The sequence below is a fragment of the Apis cerana genome, linkage group LG13 (genome assembly GCF_029169275.1).
Source record: "Apis cerana isolate GH-2021 linkage group LG13, AcerK_1.0, whole genome shotgun sequence".
In the NCBI taxonomy this organism is placed as follows: domain Eukaryota; kingdom Metazoa; phylum Arthropoda; class Insecta; order Hymenoptera; family Apidae; genus Apis; species Apis cerana.
In genome coordinates, this window is record NC_083864.1 from 989,175 (window position 1) to 1,011,675 (window position 22,501).

The window sequence follows — 22,501 nt, forward strand, 5'->3', positions numbered from 1 at the left end:
CTTTCCTAAGAATCTTTATCTAACTAATTACACATAAATTTCTTCCATGCTAATTTTAAATTTTGTTTTTAATTTATATGGAACTTTTAAAATGGATGCATTCTTAACATATTTCTTTTCTGGCTTTGTTACTTTTTTTTTTAATTTTATAAAAACTTATATTGTCTTCTCTCTATAATACTATAATTTCATTCACCAGTGTTTTGTTACTTTTTTTTTTATAATAATTTAATAAACTTTATATAAGATCTATCTATTAATATATTCAAAATTTGATTATTTTATAATTTTTCATAATTTGATGATATTATAGATTATATTAGATCAGAGTAGGTTAAGTTAAATTAGATTAGATTAGATTAGCTTTTTTTTCTTTTAGATTTGTATGAAAATCATTCATTCTCATATGAAGCCATATATCTTTTTCAATACTTTATTCTTCATTAATGTTTTCCTAAGATTTTAATAATATAATAATGATAGAATATTGAGAAAGATTATTGACTCTTCAAAATATGTTTGATTTACTTTAATAAAAACTCTATCTTAAATTCTATCTAAATCTTTATCTTAAACAATATATTTTCTGTTTCGTTTGATGAATAATATCCATAAAATATATATATATATATATATATATATATATATATATATATATATATAATATATATATATATCCATAAATATATTCTCATGTATTTCAAATAGCAGGAAACCATAATGAACCGACACAAAGAGTATCTTTGTATACTTGTTATTATATTTGATAATTTATGTTGCTATATCTTCATCCATACTTCCAAATCAGTAAGGATATATTTAATAAGGTTTGGATATTACATCAATTTTCAACTTAAAAATTTTTTGAAGTAACGAATTCTTGCATCAAATAGTATTCAATTTTATATATATTTTTCATAGTATTTTTCATAATTTATATTGTATAATAATTGTCTCTTTACTATCGTAATATTATCTTTATATTAAATAAGTAAAGAAACAATTCCACAATTGTTCTAGAGAAAAAAAAAACATTTCTTAATGTAAATATTAAGAAAATAATATCATTTATGTTTATTTCCATCTTCATCTAATTTAAGAGATCTCCTTTCGTATTGCATAAAAAATTGATTCGCCCCCAGGTGGGATCGAACCACCAACCTTTCGGTTAACAGCCGAACGCGCTAGCCGATTGCGCCACGGAGGCCACGTGATCTGTCGTATATTAATTATATTATTATATATGATTAAAGGAAATAAAATTAAAACAAAAAAATGTTATAAGAATATATAAAGAAATATTATAAATGTTTAATACTGATGCACAAAAACAATTTAAAAACTTTTAATATAAATAATATCCAAATAGAATATTACGATAATTTTATTATAAATATCTCGTTGACGATATAATATTATGAAACTTATTTTTATTCTTATTAAGCTTAGGTCAAATTGATTTCTTATCGAAGATTTTTGTATGTAAAGTTAGATAGAAATCTACATAATTTTCAAATGACCACAAAGAAATTTTGAGGATACATTTTTTTCTTTCTTCAATAGAGGAAAGATTATTCCTCCTTGAAGTAATTGCTAGAAAAGACTTAAAAAATGATCACATTTTTACAAGCATTCGAAGTATATGTTACATTTTTTACCTTTTTATTATGTCATAATTTTGATTATGAACGAATTATAAAACATTGACATGTCATCCGTTAAAAAATACTAAAGGAACATTTATTTTTTTTTTTTAGTGCAAATAAGAAGAATATCATCTTAAATATTTATAAAGAAAAATGAAATAATGAATATGGAAAAATCAATTGATAATATAATAAAAATTGCAAGAGTTTTTGAGAAATAAGAAATATATATATATATATATATTTTAATAAAACGTAATTATATTTATTTATTTTTTTAATTATATTGTAAAAAATGTAATTATATTTACTTTTTTAAAAAAATATAATTATATTTTACGAATATTTAAGAAAAATATAATTTAATTTTCAGTCTATCAATCCATCGTTTTCAAAGAGAACGAAAAGGCATTAGAACATTTTTTAAAAAATAGACGATTTTAATAAGAATATCATTGGAATAATTCACCAATTTTTTCATTGAAATGAATTATCGACAAAAAAAATTTTAAAAATTATAAATATTGACTCTTACTTAATTTTAAGAAGAGTTCATTTATATCATAATATAAATTCATATCGTAAATTATTAAAAAATATTAATTTTTAAATTTGCTTGATGAAAATGGAATAATTTCTTAAATAATAAATACGAAATAATCGTTTGGAGAAGAAATTATTTTCAATTAAGAAAAATCAATCGTCATATTTAAATGAAATTTGGATCAGTATAAGATATATGATGAATTCAATATAGAAGAATTTGATTATATTCCAGCGACTTATCAATTGGTTTAAAAAATTCTTTCGTAAAAAGGAAACATGACAATTACATGTATTAATCAGTGACTTTATGGAAAGTATATTGTCTTTTGAATTGAAAAAAAAATTTTAAATTAAAAATGAAGAAATAATAAGAATAAATAACAAAATTTGAGGAATGATTTTCAAAAATGATTAAAAATGATAAAAAAATGAAGAACATTCAATGATTGTAATGGATAATGCTCTGTATCATTCCTGTAAAAAATTTCCAACAGTAATTGGAAAAAAAAAGATATTCAATATTGGCTATATAAAAAGAGATAGATTGTTACATATTGTTAAACAGTAAAAAATAAATGATATTTATATTTATATAATAAATGAAATGAAAAACAAAAAATGTAATTATATTAAGATTTCTATAATTAAATATTTCCATAATAAAATTGTATGTATATGAGTTCTAATAAAAAATTATGTTGCAATCAAAAATATTTTAAATTTTCTGATATGTAAAATGTAAAATATGTAAAAATATGTATTTTACGAAATAATGAAATATATAATTAAACTGTATAAAACATGTTATTGCAAATTTTACAATTATTACAAAGATAAATTTTCGCAGTTAAATGGAATAATTGAATCAACAATAAAACCATTTATTGTATTAAATTTAAATCATCTGATGAAATTAGATAACTAACAAAACTTCAAAATAAAATAATTTCAATTCAGAATAAAAAAATATTAATTGTACATAATTATATATATATATTTTTGTATTATATTTATTATTTTGTTATTAAATATATTTCGATATATTTATTGAAAATAATTTCATATTTAATATTTAAATATATTTGAAATCTGTCTTACCGGCCTTGCCTATACATCAAGCACATATTTACATCTATTCATTTGTCTCGTTAGATCGAATATAGTTCATCCATTATAAAAATGTTGATTTCTAATATATTTAAAAATCATTGAAATCATTGAAGTAAAGAATTTTCTATTCTGAATGGTTATTGAAATGATTATTTGATTTATGATATTGATTTAATAAACAGTTTGCTTTTGTACCTATTATTATGTTTATAAAGTTTTTGTTTTTTTAATTTTTTGATTTAAATTATAATTAATTTCATTGCATTTTAATATGAAAATTTTATTTATTGTTTTTTTTTGTTCTCTGAATATTTTATTATAATTAATTTTTATTTGTATTGTATAATAAAAGATATAAGCAATATTTATTATAGTTATATTATTTTAAAATCTAAAAAAAGTATTCACACATATATAAAAGATTTAAGAACATCAAAATATTAGAAAATATTAAGAAAATATGAAAAAAATTTTGAAAAAGAAAAAAAAGAATAATGAAATTAAAAAAAAAGGAAGCCGAATGCAAAGAAAAATGAATTAAAAGAACTAAAACTACGAAAAAAAAAATAATGTAAGAAAAATCGGTAAAGAAGTTATTTTTAATTAATTAAATGAGTTAAAAAGGTAAACACAAGATGGCAGTAAAATAATAGAGAAGAAAAAAAAAGGAGAAATAAGAAAGGATTTCACAGAACACATGGAAACAAATATGAAGATCGTTTTATATATATAAAAATAAAAGAAAAATTAGAGAAGAAAATTCTTATATTTATTTTATTTTCTTCTTATGTTTTTTCTTTTTGTATTCAATTTTATTATTTTTAAGAACAAAAGGAAATATACATAAAAAAAGAGAAAGAAATATAGAGGTTAAATAAGAAAAAGTATTACAATAAAAGAAATAATAATTTTTGTAGAAAATATAAAAACGCAAGAAAAAACACGAACAAAGAAAAAGTATGTAAAAGTGATAACATTAAAATAGCAATTAAGAAAGAAGAAGAAGAATAGAAAAAAGCAGAAGAAGAAAAACGAAGAAAAGAAAGGAACTAACAAGAAGTTTAATTTTTTTTAAATAATTAATAAAAAATAAAGAAAATAAAATGAGAAACTTAAAAATAAAGATTGTATATGTGAAAAAGAAAAAAGAAAAAAAAAGAGAAAGAATGTATAGAAGAAAAAGATTAATTATTAGAATTAATATTAATTTTAAAATAAAAATGATTCTGGATAAAAGAAAATATGATCTTGGATAAAATAAGTTAGATAAATAAAATAGGTAAGTAAAGAAATTTATAATTTGTAATAGAGATAGATGGGAAGGAAAGAAATGTTATTATGAAATAGAAATAGAATAGGAAGAAGAAAAAAACAATAAAAAAACAATAAATATAAATAAATCATTTAGTTCATCAAGAATATATTATATTTGAGATTGGATGCAATTAATTGATTGGGATTCTATTGCTTATTTCTTCTTAAAATTTTAAATTAAAAAACAATAAAATATATATGTACATACAAATATATATGTATATATAATATATATAATTATATGTATATATAATATATATAATATATAAATTAAATAATAAATATAATAAAGTATAAATAAATAATATAAATAAAGTATAATTAGTTAAATGAATTTTAAATATTAAAGAAATAATAGTTTAGTTGAATGATAATTGGCAGTTATATACACATATATATCTTTTTTTTTAAACTTATTATATTTTGTGAATATTTTATTTTAAATTTTATTTTTTTATTATTTTAAAATAATTATAAATATATGTGAATTAAATTCTCATATAATTTTGTACATATTTGATTATATTATGTTATTTTCATTAATTTTTTGTATTTAGATTATGTAATAAAAAATATTATTTTTGATTTTTTAATTTTTTATTTCTTTATTTTTCATTATTTAATTTTTTATTTTATATTGAGACGTTTTTCTTTCAGAAATAGAATCCAGAATAACAAAGAAATGGCTTTGATTTATAATATTAATGACTCAGATGTATAACTTTGAGAGTTTTATTCGACAATCTGAACAAAATTTTATGATTTAAGAATTTACCGCAAAGAAGGTATTTTATAATAAGCATTATGTATTTTGTCAGCAATTTTCATATAATTTCTTTTGTGATGTTTTTGACAATTTAATATATTATAATAGAAAAAAAAAAAACATTAATGATTTCTAATTAATTTGATGATTCATATAAGAAAATTCTGCTAGAGTTTTTTTCCAAAAACCATTTTCTCAAAGCAAGCACTAAGCATTTGTTAATGTTTAGTTTTATGTTTAGTTTAAGATATATTTTTAATTATTATAAGATGAAAATGAAATTAAATCTTCTTATAGTCTCAAATTTATATTTATCTTTGAATTGTATATTTATACAAAATACTGCATAAATTCTATAAATAAAGATAGGAGATTCTATAGATCAAAATAAGATAAAAACAGAATAATTTTTTTTCTGTGTAATTTTATTTTCAGATAAATCAAGTTTTCAAAATTTTCAAATGAAATAAATAATATCAATAGTTATTTTATATGTGAAAATAAGCAAAAATATGTAAAATAAAATTTTATAATCTATTTTTAAGAAAATCGAGATTAAATATATATATTCAAGAAGTTATATAATTGATAAATTTTTTAAATTCGTTGAAAACTAATTTTTTATTTAAAAAAATATATTCTATATTTAAAAATATATTCTTATTTTTATATTTAAAATAATTCTGAACTTGTTCATATAAAAAATTAGCTAATTTCACTTATACAATATTTCAAAAATTATCAAATTTGATTTATTTGAAAACGAAGTTTCCCACGTAATTTCTTTATTCTTGATTTTTATCTTATTTAGAATTTTTTTGATTCCATTTATCTGCAAAACATAATTGTTTCAATCCATTTCAAATTAGCATCGAATATTCTAAATTTTTAAATTCCGAGAATGATTCGGAGAAAGTCTATACATTCCTATTCGTTTTACTGTCTTATTTGAGATTGTTGAAACTATCAATATTAATTTCTATTATAATCATTACATAATATTTTTGAAATAAATACATTATTTTGAAATAAATATATCGCTCAACTAAATGTTTATTAATTTTTATTTTTATTTTTATTATATTTTTATTATAGATCAGGTATATTATTTGACTTAACGAGCAAAAAGAAACTTAAGATAGCAAATCATAATATTATTCTTTAGAAAAGAATAAAATGATTTGTTATATATTTTGTTATATATTGTTATATATTTGTCATTTTGTTATTAATTAAATGATATTTATTAAATTATTTCAAATAATATTAAAAAAAATTATAAAAATTATAAAAATTTATAGTTTTTTGTTTTCATTCGTTTTCAAATTTTTCACTTTGCAGGCAATTTCAAATAAAGAAAAGCTAGCGATGTATTTTTTTTAAGCCAAATATATTTTGTTTATTTTGAAAAAATATAATTTTAATTAGATATCATAAACTAATATTTTTATGAAAAGATACAGATTGAATCATTGCTACTGTTTTTATTCTGATTTTACTAATGTTCGTTCAAATTTTTCGTTAATAACAAAAATAACAAAGTATATTTTTATACAATAAGTCTGCTGCATTTTATTTTTGTTATAAATATATTTATGAGAAATATCATTATATCAAATTAAAAATCATGATTTTCACTATTATCATTTAATTATCATTTGCTACTTATATAATTTTTCAATATGAAAAATATAGAAAGAAAATATAAATATTTAAATATTCATGCAATTACATAAACATATTAATTTTACTTTGGTTTAGATTAATAATAAAGAATTAATAATAAACAATATATAAATAATATAGAATATTGCTACGCATTATTTTTCGCTTATAATTGCTATCGCATTGTCGATTCTTTCTCAATTTTTATCACGTTGACTGTCACGTTACCCATATTCGAGTGACGCTTATTTGACTATTTATAAAGAATCTTCGTAAATATTTGGAAAGATATTCCACAGAATGTAATAAAACTATTAAATTATTATAAAAAATAGTAAAAAAATAATTTATTAAAAAAATTATTTTGAATGTAAAATTTTAAAACATTCTATACAAAACTGAGGTTGATCTGGACAATTTGAATAAAAAGTTGTTATCTTTTTTAAATTTCTTCGTGCGTTTGATCGGTCCGTTTTTCGTCTTTTATCTGAATAACATAATTTGCATTAAAGTGCAATAATGCATTTCTAATACTTATATCAGAATTATTTTTCCGAACGGCAATATTATGTTGACTCTGTTGAAGATTTTGTTGTATTTTCAGATAATCCTAATAATTTTGCAATTAATAATTCTCTAAATTCTTTAACATCTTCTAATTTTTATTTTCTTTTATTGCAATTTTATAAACTATTAAAGTATTTACGATTGAAATTGTATTAGAAGAAATTGAATACCAAGTTTTCGATACCATTTGATTCTTTTCTAATTGTACTATCATAAAAAACTATTATCAATACAATTATTGATATTTCTATTGCAGACGTGAACAGTAATGATGGAAATAAATAATACCACACATCATTCTTGCAACTATTAGCGTGATTCGCATTACTAAAATATCGGTAGAAATACTGAAATATACTTGATACAGCGATGCACGTTGGTTGAACGAAATTTCGTTAGAAACACGACAGTCAACATGTTATTGATTGACTCTCGTGATCTCGGAAAAATTCTCGTGATCGCTCGGACTTATTTATTCGACAGATATCTCTTCCTTCGCATATTTTTTTTTCATTATTTATTTTATTAATAAAAACTGTTGTAATTAAATTTCATATTAATAATTTACATGTGCAAAAATAAAAATTTAATTATCAATTAAATATCACATCATGAAATTAAAATTTATAAAAAATGAAATTTATAAAAGAAAATTGTTAATTAGATTACAAATTTGAAAAAATTTATTATTAAATTTAAATTTAGTTTTATTTCATTAAAAAAAATTGTAATAACTCATATAGATTTCTGTTTTATATATTTTAGCATGTATAAATAAAAAAAAAATTTTTAAGTAATAGAAATGAGGATGAAAAATATCTTTTCTTTTTTTTAAATAAGATCTTTTTGTTTTCTGCGTCATTGGCTTCAAAGTGTTTCTTGAAACTTTTTCATTCTAGTTCCCGTTACCTTTCTTTGTTTTTAAGTTTGGCTTATTAATAAGCAATTGTGTTTCTGCGATCTCTTTAGATGTCACAATTTTCTTTTTCTATATTGATATTTCTAAATAAGTTAGAAGATTCAAAGAATAGTTCTTTAACATTGGAAATTTAGCCGTATTAAAAACCAATGCTAATATTTTTCAAAATATTTTTTGTATCCAGTTTAATAAACATAATAAAATGATACAACTTTTGTATTAAGTTTTTTTAAAATATTTTTTTAAAGATATTTTATAAAAAAGAAAATTCTGAATTTGTCAAAGAGTGATTTTATTTTTAAAATCGAATTTTGGCACAAATGAAAAATACAGTTATGTTCTAGATGATTTATTCTTTTTATATATGCAAAATTTCATAATTTTTTGAATTTCCAGATTGTCTAATCTTCCTTGTCAATAATTTTTAAATTAAATTATGAAAATCAGAATATTTAAATTTTTTCATAATTTTGATATTAATTATTTAGTCTTTTAAAATATTCGTTTCTAAAAATAGGAAATATATCATAAATTTTAAAATAGTTTTGTAAAAAATGTAAAAATTTAAAAACATTAAAATTGTCAAGAAGTGCATTATTTTTTTAAATTTTACAATATGTATAAGATTGTGTATATTTATATATAGATTATGAGATATATTTTGAGATGCGTATAATATTTTAAAAGTTTTGATAAAATCTGTAGATTTGATCAGGAAAAATTAAAATGTAATAATTAAGATATTGCATCAATAAAATCAAAATATTTTGAATTGATAAAATGATTATAATTATCAATATCATTTAATAATTATTAGTTTTTTAAATTGAGTATACTTAGGATTCAATATTTTTCAATTATTCTATTTATTATATTATATATTATATTTCTATGTGTTATATTATATATTATATTTCTACATATTCTATATGTTCAGTTATATTTTTGTTTCCATTTTTGTTTCGTTAATTTTAAATAATAAAAATAATTACAAAGAGAATATAAAAGTAATATAAATATACAGAGATATCAAATTGCTATATAAAATATCTAGATAAGGGATCGAAAAATCCAATTTCGAAATTCCATCTAATATAATATAAATTCCATCTAATAGTTATGTTACAATTGGAGAACGATATATTACTAGAATCGTTCTTTAATGTGAAATAATAAAATTCATGTGCAATATTCTAATAGAAGTGGCAAACATTAAAAGAAGTGAAACATTAAATTAATCTTAAAAAATTAAGAAATATTTTAAATAGTTTAAAAAATATGATAATTATTTATCGAAATGAGTTGAATTTTACTTGATCACTATATAAATGTATTTCTTTGTTTTGTTTGAATGCAAAAAAATTTACAGTGGTTACAAATTCCTTGAATTTATGGCAGAACACAATATTTGACGAATACATAATAATTTCAATTAAAAATAAATAAATGCTATCTAAATATTAACTTGCTTCTCAAAATAACTAATAAATATTAATTTGCTTCTCAAAAATAATAAATCTATTGATTGATTGTGTGATAATCTAATTGATTGTGTGATAAATTTTTTGACTTTTCTTGTAAAATTAAAAATTGTTACTGTAATATGTAGAGCATATTTTACTGAAACAAATTTGAATAAATAAATTTGTCAATAAGTTGCATAATTAGTGTACAAAAATCATGGAAGTAAAAGAATTTATTATTATTACATTCAAATTACTTTTACAATTTTAATAATATAAAATATTAAATTGAACTTAAAAAGAATGAAACTACAAAAAATAGATATTTCTTCTATATATTATGTATATATAATTTAAAAGAAAGGATTATTTTCTAAATTGAATTTTACTAAATTCTATCTTATTAATAAATTGTTCAAAAATTATAAGTATTGCATTATAACTACATTTTATTACTAATAATTTATGATATAAAGTCTTATATTTGAAATTTTTTATTTTTAATTTTATTTTTATTCTGTTGTATATTAAATAATATTAAATAACATGGGCAAATGAACGTCGAAGATTGATTCTGTACTCTGTATTCTGTTATTTCATATTTTTTTTAAATTGCATATATTTCTCAAAAATTCCATTATTTTAAATAAATTTTGGGAAAAATATAAACATTGAAAATATAAAAAAAAGAAAAGAAACAGAAAATAACACGAAAAAAACGTAATTATACTCGGAAAATACGAATAAACATTTCGAACTTTGAAAAAAGTATTATCTGCAAACTATAGGATAATCGAAAAAGTATTAATAAAATATGTAAATTTGTTTAAAGAACATTTATTTATATTTTCATTAACAATATTCTTGCAGAAAAATATCTTTTTTATTATATTTAGAAAGTATCATGTATATGGAACATTATCTATCACAATTAAATTTTGTGGAATATGGAATAATAATAAACTAATAAATTTTTCTTCAATCTATTTTTTAAAATTTGAATTCATTTATCCATAATAATCTTTTGTATGTGCTTTGAAAATTAATTATGCTTCTTTAATAAATCCATTTTTTACTATCCACTTTTTAGCTTTTATAAATCTATAAAAAGAACTTGTATTTTTTAAAACATGAACTATTTCTTCGTTTAACATTTACTAATTGTCATTATATTTTGTTTATTATCTATTTATTTATATACAATGTTCTTATTTTGTCCTCTATAATATCGAATTATCTTTAAATATTTTTCCCTTTAGATGACAATATTTGATTTTTCGATTAATTTTTCTATTAGTGCTGTACTTTTTCCATTTGAAACTCATACTTTTTAATAATTTATGTAATTTATAGATTTTTCATGTAAAATCTAATGGCCATTAATAATTTTTAAACCATTAGGAATAATTTTTTTTTCAATAAAAATTCAAAAATAATATTTCCTTTAATAACCATTTCATTTTCTAAGTAATAAAATTTCTTGTCAGATATTTTGTAAGATAGCATTATTTAGAAATAATAAATCTGAATTTTCTTTCTTATTCTGCATATTATTTTTTTTTTAAAGTTTAATATAATTGCAAGCTCGCATAATTGACAATTATAGATTATATGTTTTATTATATTTTCTTATAATTTTTTTAGCTATTTTAGTGTGTACAATTTTTCCTTTTTTGCGATATTCCATAATATTTTTAATATATTTATTATTTGTCATATATCATTGATAATTGAACGATTGTGAAAACATGATATTTTTATTATTCAGTTAATATAGAGAACGTTTAGGATTCTTGCCATAAAGAAATTTCATTTTTCAAGAAATTTCAAATTTCAAGAAATCATGGTGTTAATTTTTACTTAAACATTGACTTACTAAATATTTACATAAACAAGTTCAAAAATTGATTCTACTGGATTAATCACATTAAATTTATCATTTCATGGAAAAAGATAAACTATCTTATAATTTTTTAAACAATAGTATAAGTTATGGCTAAAACTTTTTGAAGGTTACTTAAAAGATTTGGTAATATGTATCAAAATAAAAGTCATTGGAGATGCTTATATCCTATATTTACTAAACTATTATTTTCTGAATCCTAATGTATATATATTCAATGAAAATAAAAAAACAATATAGAAAAATAATAAATTCATGAAGATAGGCATAAAATATATATTAATAAAAGATAATTTTTTTTTGTTTATCAAAACTTACATTAATTGTGTCCAATATAAATCAAATATAAAATAATTCAAAGAAACTTGATTATATTGACTTATTGTATTTTTTTGTTTTTTATTTTTATATATAAAGGATAGAGTAAATAATTCGAAAATATTGTTATGAATTTTAATAGCCATAATGTAGAACAGCACGATTAATGTAAACTACAACATAGAAGACAAGAATCAATGATTATCGATTTGATAGAATCGTTGTAGAACGAATATGATTTTCTTATTACAATTTTCCTCGATTGTATTGTTATATAAATAAAGTATTAAAATAAAATAAATAATTGTAAATAAATAAAAATCGAAAATTATACTCTGCGATAAAAAAATAACAGATTAATGGAATTTAGTTAACTTTCTCAAATATAATTGAAAATTTTCGTTATATATCAATTTTCAGTAGATTGATTGATAGATTGATAGATTGTACACGTTCAACGTAAATTTTTCCTTTTCGTTTACTCGAATCAAAGTTAAGCCAAGAACATAAACATTAATATTGGGCTGCGTCAAAGTAGTAGTTACACGTTCTCATTTTTCCTTCTTTAGTTGATGCCAATTCGTCGAACTGTTCGCACGAGTGAATAATATCGTGCGTGTTATAGAATCGAAATATTGTGAAGTTTTAGACAATGGGTTCGAGGTAAAAAATTGAATAATTTTGAAATAATACAAAATTTGAGAAAAGAAATTTATTTTATTATTAAAATTGCAAACTAGAATCGTAGACGCCAAATCGTTTATTTAAAATTTGTTAAAATATATATATATACTATATAGATATAAATATAGGGAAAAAAATAAATCGTCCAAGATAATCGATCATCAGCGACGTGCAATTTTAAGAATAAAATGATATTTTTAATTTAAATGAATTAAATGAGAAAACATCCAAATTTTAGAGTGGCCAGATTTAAACATTATCGAAAATTGCTAGACTCAATCAAATCAACATAAAAAAAATATTTCTTTATATGAACATTTATTAGCAATTATAGAAGCAAAACATGGAGTTATAAAATATTGAAATAATATTTTCTTATACACATTTTTATTTTAATCATTAATTTTTTTATTTTTTTACATATTTTGTAATTTTTTCTAATATTTTTTGTAATATTTTAAAATTTTTTCTCATAATAAATATATTTAAGTATATTAAAATAATTCATTATTCTAATTAAGTAATATAAATATCAAAAACAATTCAGTATATTATTTCAATAATTAAAAAATATTTTGTTTATATAGTATGCTATCTTTCTCATGAAGTGTAATGTCCGGCTTTTCAACAATATTTATTAAAACATATAAGTTGTTTGGAAAATTATGAATATAAGTGACATTGAAATAATGAAAATAACAAAATATATATTATTCTCTAATTTGTGTGTCTTTTACAGATATGTTTTTAATGTTTTGAGCTATATTTTTCTTGTTTGACTGTTGAAATACATTGCTAAAAAAAAGTCAATAATAACATCATGTTTTTTGTTGAAAATTTCTTTTGGTAATTCTGGTTTATTTTTTCAAACGTGCTTATTATAGAAATATTCTATTTTAACGAACTTCGATTCAAATTATGAAAACTAAAAAAATTGTTATATATTATATTTTATTTTTTTAAATTGTTTTATGAAATTACTTAGAATGTGAAAATTTTAATTTTAGGTGGAGAAGGGGATATCGATAGTTTAGATTTACCTGTATATATTTGCATATTATATTGTATATGGATTTTTTAAATAAAATTCAAATTTTTATTCCATATTAATTAGGATTATTTTAAATTGACGAATAGAATATTATCTTTTGAATACTATTATTTTGAATGCTACTGTTTATCGATAATAACATTATAAGATGTTATAATTTTGATAATATATTAATTAATAATTTCTATAACTAATAACTAATAATTAATAACTTATAATCTTATCTGTTAATTTATCTGTTTTTTTAGATTGTAATGTATGATTTATTGTATGATTTACTTTAGAAATTTCGTGAAATCTTTATAAAGATATCATGACTCTGAAAATAGATCTATTTTTATGCTATAAGCATTCTGCTGTTTTTCCACGATTTATAAACATTATCCAAAATAAGTGGACCAAAAATGCTTTTAATTCAAAAATCGATATTTCTTGAACGTTTTCATCCAACTTTCATTCGTAATTAGAATTTTCTAATTCTTCTATGTTGCAGAAATATATAAAAAAAAAATGGACTTTACATCTGTATTTATTGATAAGGCATATCTTGTAGCATCAGTTTTTGCAAAAATAATATTTTCTGTTGAAGGACGATCGATTTAGAGGAATTAGATTAGACTACATTATTTTTCCGTTTTTTGATTCATATGTATTATTTGATTCTTCATTCTTACTCTATATATTATTATAGACAACTTGTGATATCATACCATTTATATAATTTTGATTATCGATGAACTGATTCTATCAGTAGAATCAGAATAATATTCAAGATTATTTTTATTCTTTTTAATTATTAAGTGATATATAAATATTTATATATTCTCTATTAATAATACCGATCACTTTAAATATTCCATTGAAGCTGACGAACGAATTGGGAAATGAATTGAAAATTTATCAAATTTCAATGTTATATTTCTAAAATTTACCATAAAGATAAAAATTTATTGGCAATTCTAGGAAGTAATATAATAAAAATGAGAATAAAGTATTTACATAATTTAATATAATTGTATTGATTGCTATTCATTGTTTCATCATTTCAAATATAATAGATATTTATCAATTATTGTTCTTTATATATTTGCGGCGTTTAATAAATCATTTTACGACAGAATTTCTACAACACGAGTCATAATAACTCGAACATAAAAAGTATAACAACTTTGATTTTACTCGCTCGATTTCATAAAACTTTGCACAGTATTTTAAAATATACATAAAAATAAATCAATAAATCTAGTTCAATATTTCAATTTGATATAAAATTTGTCTAATAAAACGATAAGTAAAAAAATTATAGAAGCATAAAAAAATATATAAATGAATCATATAAAGTCGAAAGGATAATTTTCAATACCTTAGACTGCTTAAAATATGTTATTTATATAATAAGAAGCTATCAATATTTAATTTTTATAAAATATTGCTATTTCAATTTCGTATTCAATTTCAACTATATCCATTCAAAGAACCGAGCCAAGATAAATATGTATATGGATGAGACAGAGTATTCATAATTGTCAAATATGATAACATTTTTCATTTGAGATTCTCAAACTATCTAATTCGTATTTCTATTTTTTCCATTATATTGTGAAAAATTACTTATTGTGAATAATTTGATCAATAAGAAAATAATGAATATATTTTTTATTTTAAATCTAATTCTGTGTTTGATTTTAATTATTATCATTGTTATTTATAATATTATTTAATATTATATATTCAATGTTATTTAAAATGAAAATTGAATAGTTGTTTGATTATATTATCTATTATCAAAATTTAGTTTCAACGATACATACTATATGTAATTTTGCTAATTTTCTTTCTTTATATATATATATACTTAAAATTTATACTTAATGCTCCGTAAAATAAATTTTTTATTTCGGCAAATTTAAATATTATATTTCTTGTTATAACATAATTCTTTATCTGGATCCATATCATTTAGATTTAATTCACAATGATATTCGGAGAATTGTTTTTGATTTTGTTATTTCATTTATTGCATAAGCCATAAGTTTTCTACTGCTTTGTAATATTTAATAACTCTATTATTACTGTAATATTATTATAATATTTATGAATTATATTATTTAATTTTAATAAATATATTATTTATTAATTTTATAATATTATTAGTATAATATTTAATAACTTTAAATAATTTAATATTTTATTTTTTTTAGCATATCATTACAAAAAGAAATATTTTTTGATTACAATAAAATTTGTATGTCCATTTTTTTTCAAAAAAAAAATATCATTTGGATTTTTCTGAAATTAATGTGAATGATAGACATTGTTCATGACATCTATCGATTGATATTGAATTCTTTCAGTTTATTTAAAATTTTTTAAAATCAATCTTCAAATATCAATCTTCAATTTCTTCGTGATAATAATTTTTTTTTTATTCAAAACCTATAAATTTCATAAACTATTATTAACAAAATCGTTTTTAATATGTGAATATTTATTATAACAAGACATTTATTTATTTTGTTTTGAAACGAATTTTTTAATTCCATAGATAATCTATTTGAAAATGCATTAGGGAAAAAAATTGTTAATATCTTATCAAAAACAAAATTTTTTATATGTCTGGCGTTAATCCATGTTTCATCTAAGCAATATATTTGACGCTTAGTTTTCTTAAATTGTTTTAATATTTTCAAATAGTTTGGCTATATATATATATTTTTTAATATTTAGAAAACTGTTTTCATATTTAAAATTCATATTTTTCATTAATTTATGAAATATTGTTTTTTTGTAATTACATAAAGTAGTATTGTCATTGATTATTTTCATAATTTTTTCGATTATCGAAAGTTATTGTTTAATAAAAAAAATTGACGAATCTTATATTCTTATTGAAATTATCTATTTATCAAAAACTTTTTTCGAAATTTTTTACTTTTCCTTTTATTATATTTTATATTCTATATACTCTATATACTATATTCTATATACTATATATAGATACTCTACTATATATAGATATTCTATATACTATATATGATCTAAGCATTACAATATAAAATCATAAATTATCACACATTCGTCATATAAAATTAAGGAATATAAAATAATGCTTTTACTGTATTCTTGTTCGACACTTCATTATTTTTTTTTAATTTTGTTTAATATAATTTAATATAATTTAAAATAATTTAATTTTTAACATCGATATAAGAATGTATGGTATGGTTTTTATTAATAATATGATTATTTTCGCCATCAGCAATATATATAAATAATAAATTTACAACAACAATAACTTAATTAACAATAGTTATAATAAATTCAAACGAATTCTGAAGTAATTATTAATATAAATTTTCGAAAAGAAAATTTGCATTTTATAGATTTTTTATCGGGCTGCTTTCACATTTTTTCTCGATAAGAAAATAGTATAAATGGCTATTTTATGATTCACATGAATATTTTTATTTTTATTATTTATAATTTCAAATATTCCATAAAAATTTGACATCTGGATTTCCAAACTACATGACATTTCTTTTTTAAGTCGTTTTCTAAAATGATTGTACTCTTTCTAATTGAGTAATTACCATCCATGGAGTGATATAATTGTTTTAATAGATTCTTTCAATGAAAAACTATAAAAAAGGAAATTATATACTACGTGTAGAAAATGGACGCTATACAGAAGTACTTACAACTTATAAATTATTTGTTTTAAGAATTATGGCATAGAAAGAGATATAATATAGTATTATTAATTTTTTTAGTCAAGTTTGTTTTTTTTTAATAGAATCATATTATTTTTTAATAAAATACCCAACTCAATCTTAAATTTAATTTTTTCTTTTTACCAGGTGTCCAGGGGGAAATTCTGGATATCTCGGTCACTTTAGATGGAGATGGACTTTTATCGAGTTTTTATCGACTAAAATTCTCACACAGCCTTCCTCTGATGCTTCTAATACCGGTAACTCTAATAAACACACATCCTGCCACTTTTTTTTCTCTTTTTTTCTCTTTTTTTCTCTAAAAATTTTTTAATTATATGCACTCGTTTGGCGACATCGAAATCACACATATTTTCTTTTTTTATGTTGCGCCATATAGACTCTTTCTATACGATACTAATAAGATCAAAACTTGCGTCGTAGAAAGCGTGTTTTAACTATGGTTCATCCATTTGTTCAAAACAGAAAGAACACTCTTAACTACTGTCGATAATTGGCGAAGTTTTAGGGTTCTTGTCTTTATCTTGTCTGCTCTATCACAATACCTTACTTTTAATCATATCTGCTGGCAGATTGTTGTTTCTAAAAGAAGATACTCATATAGATGGAATAACAGAGTTGTCAACATCGTTACCGCCACGTGAAAATGATATAGAATCGCCTCACAACTCTGATGGCACTTAATTTCCATATAATTATGAAGATTGGTCATCAAAAATATGCTCTCTACAATGCTATACTCTGCTTGACTTTTAAATAATCCAATGTGCGTATTCTAATAACTTTGCTGTATATATCATGGCAAAAGAATCATTTCAGTCTCCAAACCAGCTAAGATTATTGAGAATATTTTGTCGTAAAATAGATCGTATTTGATAGATCGTATTTGATTGAAGGCTAGAACACAGATAATTTGTCTTTATCGTGTTCTATTTGAGTTTATTCTTTCTTGTCTGTTCTGTTTTTAGATGAAATTGAAAATTGTCTCATTTTCGTTTCTCTTAACCTTTTGTGCTCCAAACTTTTTTCACTCGGTCGAATCAATAACTCCAAATGATTTCCCGCACGTTCGATGAATTTCTTATAGTTAATTTAAAATAATTTCACACACAATTATATTTTAATATTTTATGTATCTTTACACACGAAAAAAGAAAATTTGTTGAATATTAAAGTCTATGTTGTTGTTTTACGTGATATTTTATAAAGCAATTATCAAGATACATCCTCGGCTTGTTATCACAATAAAAATGTCTGATGTTTTTCACTTTTCTCATTTCGTTGGAATCAAACATTACAATCCTTCTTTATTTCTGTTAATACAACGTGCAATTTTCCATTCAAACGAATTTTATCGAAATTGAAGAAAAAAATGTATTATGTATGGAATGAAATTTATACTTCATAGTAATTATTATATAAAAGAACTTTAGAAAAAGGTTAAAAATTAAACGCATAGGATCCATGCATTACATATACACACACATCTTGCACACGTGATCACTAAGTATTCCTTCGGTCCTGACAGATGGCAATACCCGCGAGTTGAGCGTAACATATACAACAAAGTGGAAGTTCGATTCTGGCGAAAATCAATTTTCTGGTCAATTAAAGTTTTTATATATCGTAAATGAATAAGCGGCTATTCGTTTCCCTATTTTTTTCTTTTTTTTTTTTTTTTGCTCATTTATATAGAATTGGTATTTCTAAAATTCTAATCTCAAAAATCCTAATCTTCAAAAAATAGTTTTGAAAATAATATTTCTATTGCCACAACTTTTAAACTCGGACTAATGCTAAAGATGTAATTTGATTCACGATCACGGTCTAATTTAAGATAAAAAAAATTTAGCCACTTGATAGTATTATTCTACACTTCATAAGATTAATAAAGAGCTTAGGAATCTATTCATGAAACGATATTCTAAAAATCAAATATAAATAAATATTGTCGCCGTTCGAATACAAATGATGCCAGAGAGCAGAGTTGGGTAAAATTCTAATCCGATTAATAATTGAAAATTATAATTAATGTAAAATCCATTATTAATCGTGACTACTAATTAAATGATCGGTAATCATTGATTAATAAATAAGGAAGGAATCAGAAGTTGTGATTGCTTTATTAATTATTAATCATAAAACGATTATATTTTTTATTATGATTTAATTTGTACTTTCACTCTAATAACAATAATGTCAACATTTTTTTTAGAAATATATATATTTTTTACATAGTTTTACATAGAAAATCCTTAGAGTTATTTATTCATTTTTAATATAATTTACTTTTAATACAACTCGCATTTCAAACATTTTATCTAATTTGTGTGCTTTTGTATAAAATTAATCTCTCAACAGATACCGAAGATGATGACAATGGTGACATTATATAATAATATAATATATAAAAATTTTTAAAACTTATAAAATAAAAACAGTTAAAGCAAACATCAATAATAACATTTAATTCTTCTGAATTGTATAGCACTAAGCAATTATGATGATGCTAAGAATTTTATAAACTATAATCCTCCTATATCGTCCAAGTATCGCTGATAAGCGGATAACGATAATCATTGAATGATTAAAAAATTACTGATCAATAATTACAAATTGCAGAAGATAATCATAATTATTGATTTATTTCAACGATGATTGACTGATTAATGATTACAATTACTATAATTATATTAAATAATCGATTATAAAAATCGAAAAGAATTAATTAACTCAACTCTGCTGGAGAATCATCTGTCGAATTATTGCGTCAAAATAAGAGTTATCATTGGAGCGCAAAAGGTTAATATTTCATGCAAGCAATCGATCGACCAAGCTGGTTCGTTTTGTCTACTCTATCCTTGAACGATTTCTATTATTAATATCATTCCTAATAACATTAATTCGCTTATCCCATCTTATGTTCCATCTTTTAGGTTGATCTGACACGCATTGGTTTGAACCAATATTTGAAATAATAGCTTTCACCTTGTCCAAAATGTTTATTGGACTGATGAAAGCTCGTTTATTTTCTTGTGATAAGAATCATTCGTCATTTCGATCTATATCGTGTTCATTCTTCAAGTTGTTACTCTTATTGTACCCGTTTTGATATCTTCTTCTAAACAGTGTATTGTTTAGATTAGATCGTTTGGGATTATGATCTAATCTAAACAATAAAGAAGAAAATTAATAAATTAGAAGTTAACTTAGTTAGGTTAGAATGAATTATGGATTAGATTTGATCAGCATTAATTTTCATTGATTTAATATAATGGCGAATACATTCTTGTACAAATTAATATATATTTGATAATAAAAGAGAAAAATTAATAAGTTATAAATTATGAGTTAGGTTAATTTACATTATAGTTTATGTAATTCATCGTAGAATTAATAAATATTCAATAATTCAATAATTTTTTTGAATTGTTTAATTTTCAAATAATTCAAAAGTTCAAAATGTTCTGCTTTTTCCTCGAATGTTTCAAAACTTATCCTCTGAGATCTCTTACACTTTCATCTTAAAAAATAATGGGGTATATAAACGGTTAATGATATCGTGGATTAGCTCTCTAGTTGTGTGATATCCCAAACTTAGAAAAAATCTTTGAAATTAGGTTATTCAATTTATAGAGTTCGCTAGTCTCAGAAAACTGATTTGCGAATGTTTATAATAATTGATTTCAACTAGGATGCTAATAGAGATTATTTTGGAATGTAACTGAAAAATTGTCTCAAGTTTTAATCATGCTCATATTCTAATTAAAATATTTCTTTAAATCCTTTTCTCAAAAACGGCATTGTTTTCATGTAACATCACTCTTTGTTGAATGATTTTAATAAATTATTTTAAATAATTAAACTACCTATTTCATTTTAAAGAAGAATCAACAAATATTTAACAGAAGTTAAAATCATTTTATTAAACATTATTATTATGGAATATTAATTTTCTAATATATTTTGGCATAACATTAAAATAAAGTATGAAATTAACTCTCTGATTTTTAAAATATTCTGTAAAAAAATATATCTGTTTATATATGATTTTATAACAATCATATATAACCAGGCTAAATAATATTAAATGAATGATTGAATTTCAAACTTTTTGAAATTTATTCAATCTTTTCATGTGAAATAATTGCAGAAAAGCCCTCAAATATATTAAAAACTTTTAATAAAAAAATTTATTATTATTTTTTTGAATTCAAATAACTTCATATAAATGATATGAGAAATGATATGTATTCTTGTAAAAATTTTTATACTTGTAATATATCAAGATACTTTTATTTTTTTACTTTAATTATTTATATTTTTAAAATTATTAATTACTAAACATAATATTATTATTAAATACATGCCACATTTGACATGTATCATTAGAATATTATCTATATATTGTCATCTTGCAAAAAATTAAAATCTAAGACTTCCCTGAGTATCTTAAAAACTCAAAGTCTATTGTGGATAAAGTATTTGACAATTGATCAATTGTATAAAATGAATAATATCAGATTTTGAAAAATAAAGAACCTTCTCCGAAAAATTGCATTTAATAAAATAAGAAAAAAAAATGAGTTCTTTAAAATGATTAAAGCAATAGCTTCTTCAGAATAATCTTCTTCTATAGTATTATAATAGTATTGCATACTATTATTATTTTTAATTACTTAATTTAACATTTTATTTAATTTATATTTATATTTTCTCTCTTTTTTATATTTTTATACTTTAATCTATTTTTAATTCTATTTTTAATTAATTTATAACCTATAATTTATTTTATTTTATTTTTATTTCTAATTAATT

The 22,501-nt window shown here is 20.5% G+C and overlaps 2 long non-coding RNA genes and 1 other non-coding gene across 3 annotated transcripts in view; 2 read left to right on the forward strand and 1 right to left on the reverse strand.

The window, feature by feature from the left end:
* Positions 1–1,884, forward strand: part of LOC133667189 (uncharacterized) — a 62,435-nt gene extending 60,551 nt beyond the window's left edge. The window contains exon 7 of the long non-coding RNA XR_009832441.1: positions 1,758–1,884. This is a non-coding gene — a long non-coding RNA (uncharacterized LOC133667189). The remainder of the gene's footprint in view (positions 1–1,757) is intronic.
* On the reverse strand, positions 1,134–1,207 carry Trnan-guu (transfer RNA asparagine (anticodon GUU)). The gene has a single exon. It is a non-coding gene; the product is annotated as a tRNA-Asn (tRNA).
* A 1,125-nt stretch (positions 1,885–3,009) lies between the features above and the next one.
* On the forward strand, positions 3,010–19,339 carry LOC133667190 (uncharacterized). The gene is made up of 3 exons (XR_009832444.1): positions 3,010–4,581; positions 5,274–5,401; positions 17,810–19,339. It is a non-coding gene; the product is annotated as an uncharacterized LOC133667190 (long non-coding RNA).
* Positions 19,340–22,501: the final 3,162 nt, after the last annotated feature.